The sequence below is a fragment of the Octodon degus genome, unplaced genomic scaffold (genome assembly GCF_000260255.1).
Source record: "Octodon degus isolate 3935 unplaced genomic scaffold, OctDeg1.0 scaffold00048, whole genome shotgun sequence".
In the NCBI taxonomy this organism is placed as follows: domain Eukaryota; kingdom Metazoa; phylum Chordata; class Mammalia; order Rodentia; family Octodontidae; genus Octodon; species Octodon degus.
This window is the reverse complement of record NW_004524624.1, coordinates 3439645-3446827: the sequence shown is the minus strand read 5'-3', so window position 1 is coordinate 3446827 and position 7183 is coordinate 3439645. Positions and strand designations below refer to the sequence as shown.

General features: G+C 38.0%; 2 pseudogenes; one reads left to right on the top strand and one right to left on the bottom strand.

Annotated features, from left to right (window-relative positions):
• Window positions 1-973, bottom strand: part of LOC101562699 — a 21071-nt pseudogene extending 20098 nt beyond the window's left edge.
• A 3159-nt stretch (window positions 974-4132) lies between these two features.
• Window positions 4133-6746, top strand: LOC101581661 (annotated as a pseudogene).
• Window positions 6747-7183: the final 437 nt, after the last annotated feature.

Sequence of the window (7183 nt, the reverse complement as noted above, 5' to 3'; positions counted from 1 at the left end):
TTATATTTTTCTATTTCCTCTGATAGTCTACATTATGATTTCAAAGTAAGTGACTGCTAATTCAATATAGTACTTCTATTAAAGAATAATAATCTTTTAAAAGATCTTGGAATTCTTTTTCTAAAGTCAGTAAATCAAATTAAACTACTGTGTACTTAATTTCCAGTTTTAACATATTTCTTTCTTTAAAAAGCATGAATTAATATAGAACTTGCCATAAACAAAGAAATTTTATTTAGAATCTAGGAAAGTGTTCACTATTCTTTATAAAAATGTTAAAAATATCCTTTTGTTAAGAATCTAAGAAACTTTAAAAAAAATCTAAGAATCTTTCACTTCTACTAACAATTACTTTTTAAATGTCCTTTAGAATGTTGGTCACCAAGACAACTCTAAAACATGACCTACTAACTAACCTACTTTCATTAAGTGGTTTTAAATGACTGACCTTGTTTCTCTCAGTGATCCCAGGTTGTGTTGACAGTGAAAGTAAAGACAAAGTTTTGTCTTTCATAAATAAAGTGACTATAGAAAATTAGATTAACAAAGTGTTCCTATTCATTTAGTTAAACATGGCAATGGAATCTTCGCTTCTTTTTAAACAAAATGTATTTGCCCATTTATTGTCCTTAACTTATACCTTTTAAAATCATGTTATCTACAAAACATGGAAAATGTGATTCAATGCTATGTTTTATTTTAAAGATTTTTGCTGTGTAAAACTTCACTATGAATGTGATTGTACAAATTTTGTTTTTCCTTGTTTTAGAAAGTACTAAGTCCAGATCCATGAGGCTGTGCAAGGCAAGGCTAGTTACGCCACAGAAGAACCTGATTAATGAAGTTGTGCGCTGGATGCAGTACTCTTGGCTTTGTTCAGGACAAGAGCTTTGAATCAGTGTTGTCAGTGATGATTCAGTCTGACCCATTTAGAAAGCCTTACTTCATAATTCCCACTTACGGGGCGCTTCATGCTGCGAATACAACGCAAACCACAGCAAGTTCTTTTGCAGTTAGAGGTGCACTAGCAGGGATTTATGGTGGTTGTTTTTTAATGACTAGCATCAATATTTCAGTAAAGTTGAATGGTTTCTTTATAATCTTCTTTAGGGAAAATTTAATCTAAAGGAATATGAAGTGAAAGATGTATCTGAAAAATCTTGAGATATTTCTGCGTAGGTCAAAAATCTTGACCAATTTAGAAAATAGATTATTCATCTTTTTAAATAGTAAGAACCAAATTTTAAAAGAAAAAGAGTTGATCTTCAAAGTATAATTAAATTGATTGCAGGCTCAAATGGGACAATTACAACTAGGAAAATCTTAAAATATCTTTTCAAGCAAGTACTATGTTCAGGAGCAACTACAGGGTATAAGGGCGAACAAGCAGAAAATGTGCCTGAGCTTTTCTCCAGAAATTAGACCACTCATACATCAAGCCCACCACCCTAATAAAAGTTATGACTCCTTATTTGGCAGGCAATATTACTGATGTATTTCAAATATGTTTTCTTCTCAATAATATACAGAAGCAATTTATCGTACAGTTCTGAAATGATCATTGAATTCTTCTGGAAAAGAATTAACTTTACCCAAAAGAAGGTCTTACCTTTGTCCTCACCTCCTGGAAAGTGACTTCTTAACCTCTGAAATGACCTTTCTGATAAGGGTATCTGTTTGCCTGGGGATGTTGGGCCATATTGGACAGTTTAAGCAATACAATGCCTGGTGGGGCTTTGGGTCATGCAAGAGCATCAGTTCACTGTTGAAGGTGCCAGAGAGAAGAGCCTAAAAGTCAAGTATACAGTCAGTCAACCCTGCCTAAGGACCAAATGGCAAAGAAAACTTGCATGAGGTTCCCTGATGCCAGTACTGCATGGATAGCGTCATAATCCCCATCCATGATTTCACTGAAAGGGAACACACAAAAGGCCTGTACTTGCATGGAGCCTTTCTGGGTTGTGCTTCAAGATAAAGTCTTCACAGCACAGTTTAAAAGAATGAAAGGAATTAGTTAAAGGAACTGTGAGGTTTCCACGTATGTGGATTTCTCATTCAGTCATTACAAAGTGTCACAAAGATACTTAGACTTCAAACAAGACAGAAAAGTAGAAAAAACAATCCAAAGAAAAAAATGGACAAGATATATAAAAAAATAATTTTCAACATGCAAGATACCAGGCAACAAAACACCATGACCTTTAAGACTCAAGAAACAAATGCCCCATTTTAATGCCTTGGGAAATTTCTAGACTGTTACACAGAAAGGGGTACCTACGCCAACATTAGTTGACTCTGTGAACTTAGAAACAAACTCCCCAGAATAAATAGAGCACACGAGTAACAATCCTAGAAAATAAATTAGTAAAAGGCTACTAAATTACTTCTTATATGGAATATTTAGAGCCATCTGCACAAAATAAAGAAAAGTCTCACTTAATGAATTTAGCTTCCATTTTCAGAAACAAGAAAGAGAATAATAAGACTTTAAACTCAAAAGAAAGGAAGGGGTTGGGGAGATGGCTCAGTGGAATAAGTGCTTCCCTGGAAAGTGCAAGGGCCTGAGTTCTAATCCCTGGTTCCTCAAAAAAAAGAAAAAAAAAGAAAGGAAATAAGGATTAAAGTGGAATATGCGGAATATAAAACAAGCCAACGAAGCAGAGAGAGAGAGAGAGAGAGAGAGAGAGAGAGAGAGAGAGAACCAGTGAAACAAAAAACCTAAAAACTGATTCTTACAGAACAGTACAATTGATAATCCTTTAGTCTGACTGGCCATGTAAAAAAAGAATGCAAGAAGAAATTTTCAATATCAGGAATGAGTATGATGACATCATTACAAATACCACTCGCATTAAGATGATAATATAAGAATGTCATGTATGATACATGAACTAAACAATATAGATGAAACAGGCAGATTTATTTAAAGATAAATATGTCCAAAGCACAGCCAAGAACAAACGGATAACTTGACAAGCCCTAGGTTAACTGAAGTAAAGATATTTTCATTTAAAAACTTCCCATAAAATAAACTCCTGATCCATTGGCTTTGTTGTTGAATTCAACCAAACATTTAAAGAGTAAGTAACATTTCTACACTATATTCTTACAGAATATTCAGTAGGAAGGACTATGTCTCAATTTATGATATGAAGCCAGCATTTTCTGATATCAATCTTGTAAAAATATCACTAGAAAGGTACAAGTCAATATGCCTCCATGAACATAGATGCAAAAATTGTAAACAAAATTTTAGCATGTTGAGTCCAATAATAAGGAAAAAGGATAATGAATGATGATCCAACAAGGTTTACACTAGGGTTGTAAGATTGATATAACACCTGAAAATTAATCCATGTAATTCAGCATTTTCACAAACTAAAGGAAATAGTAAGATTAGCACAGTGTACCCAAAACAATAGAACCCAACATTCACTGTTCATTTAAAAACTCTTAACACCTGGCAAGCGCAAGGGCTTGAGTTCAATCCCCGGTTCTGCCAAAAAAAAATAATAATAATGATAATAATAAAAATAAATAAATAAATAAAAACTCTTAACAAAGTAGGCATATATAAGAACTTCCTCAACCTGAAGAAGGGCACCCCCCAAGAAAAGGCCATATGAATATCATATTTAATGACTAAAGATTGAATACATGGCCCCCTTCTATCAGGAACAAGACAAAGTTGTCTATTCTCACTTTCATCTACAAATCATGTTGAGGAGAGCTATATGTTAACTGAGTATTCAAATCAATGAACACAATTGATATACCTCTCCATTTAATGTTCATTACTTAACGTTGTACTGGAGATATACTGTCAGGAAAATAAACAAAAGGCATTTATATGGGAAAGGAAGTAAAACGCTCTTTATTCACAGGTATCGGACCATCTATGTGAAAAACCTACAGAATATACTAGATTTAAAGGAAACTCCTAGAATGAAGAAGTTATTTTAGCAAGGTTGCAAGATGTAAGACCAACCTTTAGAAAAGTTTCATATGTCTACATATTGACAATAAACAATTAGAAATGAAAAGTTAAAAAAGTTTAAAAAATGAAAAATTAATAAAATAGGGGCAGCCAGAACAGAGAATAGAGTAGCTAGCCTCTGAAGAAGTTGCCAAAATGATGCCCACACTAGTTATGCTGTTGAAAGACTGACAGCTCCCAAGGCATTCCTCAGCTTGTAACATCAGTGCCTGCCAGGTGATTGTCAAGGCTGCACGAACCACCCTAGGTCCCTGTGGCATGGATGGGCTTATTGTAGGTGGCTGAGGCAAAGCAACAATTTCTAATGATGGGACCACAATTTTGAAACTTCTCGATGTTGTGCATCGTGCAGCAAAGACTTTAGTGGACATTGCTGAATCTCAAGATGCTGAGGTTGGGGATGGCACCACCTCTGTGACCCTGCTGGCTGCAGAGTTTCTGAAGCAGGTGAGACTCCAAGTGGAGAAAGGTTTGCACCCCCAGATCACCATCCACACTTTCTACACAGTTGCACAGTTGGCAATTCACAAGATCAAGGAGATGGCTGTGACTGTGAAGAAGCAAGGTAAAGTGGAGCAGAGGAAGCTGCAGGAGCAGTGTGCCGTGATGGCTGAGCTCCAAGCTGATCTCCCGGCAGAAAGCCTTCTTTGCTAAGATGGTGCTTGATGCTGTGATGATGCTCAGTGATTTGCTGCAGCTTAAAATGATTGGAATCAAGAAGGTACAGGTGGAGCCCTAGAGGAGTGTCGGCTGGAGGCTGGTTTTACATTCAAGAAGATTTTCTCTTATTCTGGATTTGAAATGCAACCTAAAAAGTACAATAATCCCACAATTGCCTTATTAAATGTTGAACTCAAGCTGAAAGCTGAGAAAGAATTCTGAAGTCAGAGTCCACATGGTAGAGGATTATCAAGCAATCATTGATGCCGAGTGGAACATTCTGTATGACAACAACCTAAGTTTGCAGACCAAAAATTAGAGAAATAGAAGGGCTGCAAGGACAGCCAACATTTTGACCATAGCCTTTCAAGGTCAGTGAAGACTCAGGACACAGGAGAACTTATACTGTAATATCATGTAACTCAATTGTGACCCAAATTTTCTGACCAAGGAGATTATGGGGCCACAGAGCAACGTGATTGATGATGTAGAGTGTGCCTAAGGAGAGTCACCTGGAGAGAAAACATTCTTTCAGGCTTTCAGAGAGAGCAAACTGGTCAAGCAATGGCTGTGACTCATCCACATGGCTGACGCTGACAAACGATCTGCAACCTACGGTACAGGGTTACAGGATAAATCATGATTTATTTTTATTTTTATTTTTTTGTGGAACTGGGGATTAAACTCAGGACCTTGTGCTTGCCAGGGAAGTGCTTATTCTACTGAATCATCTGGGTACTTGACTGACTTTATCAGATACAAAGGTTACATTTCTTGTTACATAGGTCTTCCTTTAACTTGGCCTTAATCATCCAGCAGAAAACTATAAAAACGAGATATATAAAGTAAGTCATATTAATATGCTGAGCTGTGAAAGGTTCAAGTCAATAACTTTTGTGGATAACCCACTACTATTGTGGACCGCTGGACTGTGTTGGATTATTTTGCTGAATTCACGCACCTATAGTATTTAGATGCCAATGGAATACCCATTTCTGACAGGACTAAACAAAAAAAGGGGATACAAATGAAGGACCATTTTTTATCTGTATATGCAGAATAGTTAGGATAGATATACAGCTACTTTCGCTTAATTCAATGAGAAGAAAGATTTGTACTAGTAGTGTTTGGAAAGGATATCCTGTCTGCATCTTGTACTATGGATAACTAAGAAGATAACAATGTACAATGTATTAATTATTGAAACTGTCCTATTAATTAGTTTTGAAACTGTCTTATTGCTATTTGTTTCTCAATTTAAAAAAATTACCTAAAAAAAAAAGACCATTCTGTATGACAAGTTAGAGAAGATCTGTAATTCTGGAACCAAAGTTATTTTATCCAAACTCCCTATTGGGGATGTGGCCACCCAGCACTTCCCTGATAGGGACATGTTCTTTGCCAGCTGTCTGCTTGAGGAGGATTTGAAGAGGACAATGATGACCTGCGGAGGCTCAATACAGACCAGCATGAATGCTCTATCAGCAGATGTGCTGGGCTGCTGCCCGCTGTTCAAAGAGATCCAGCTTGGAGGCGAAAGGTACAATTTCTTCACTAGCCGCCCCAAGGCCAAGACTTGCACCTTTATCCTCCGCAGTGGAGCTGAGCAGTTCATTGAGGAGACAGAGCGGTCTCAGCATGACGCCATCATGACTGTCAGGAGGGCCATCAAGAATGATTCAGTGGTGGAGCCATCAAGATGGAGCTTTCTAAGTACCTTCAGGATTACTTAAAGACTATCCCAGGAAAAGAGCAGCTACTGATTGGGGCATATGCTAAGGTCTTGGAGATTTTCCCATGCCAACTATGTGACAATGATGGCTTTGATGCCACAAACATCCTGAGCAAACATGCTCAGCATGCCCAGGGTGGACACAACAATGAGGACATTACTGATGATTTCGAAGCTTTCGTGTCAGAGCCAGCTATGGTGCGGATCAATTCCCTGACAGCAGCCTCTGAGGCTGCCTGCTTGATTGTGTCCATTGACAAGACCAACAAGAACCCTCACTCCACCATGGATACTCCTCCAGCAGCGGGCTGGGGCTGGGGCCGCCTCCCTTGTGATCCCACCCATCACACGGGCTGACAGCTGGCTGCAGGTGTGCTTGCCCTCCCTGACTTGGCTCATTGGTATTATGAAGAAGTGGTAATAACTGGTCTGTTCTGTTCTCATTGGAGGTTATTTAAATAAAACCTAAGACTTAAAATAAAGATAAATTACACAAGCATTTAAAAACTATGACTACCTGGACATAATTCTTTAAAATGTGTGTAGGTGGCCAGCCAGATAGCTCAGAGGACTAAAGTGCCTGCTTAGGCAGACACAGGGACCCGGGTTTGATTCCCCAATCCCTGGGGCGTGCTGAGACTGAGATTGAGACTGGGTGTGGTGGCACACACCTGTAATCCCAGCACTTGGGAGGCTGAAAATAGGAGAATCACTATGAGTCGGATCTGTGTAGTGAGACCCTGTAGACCCTGTACTACATACACGTTTCTGCCCCTATCTTGTACCCTGAGCAA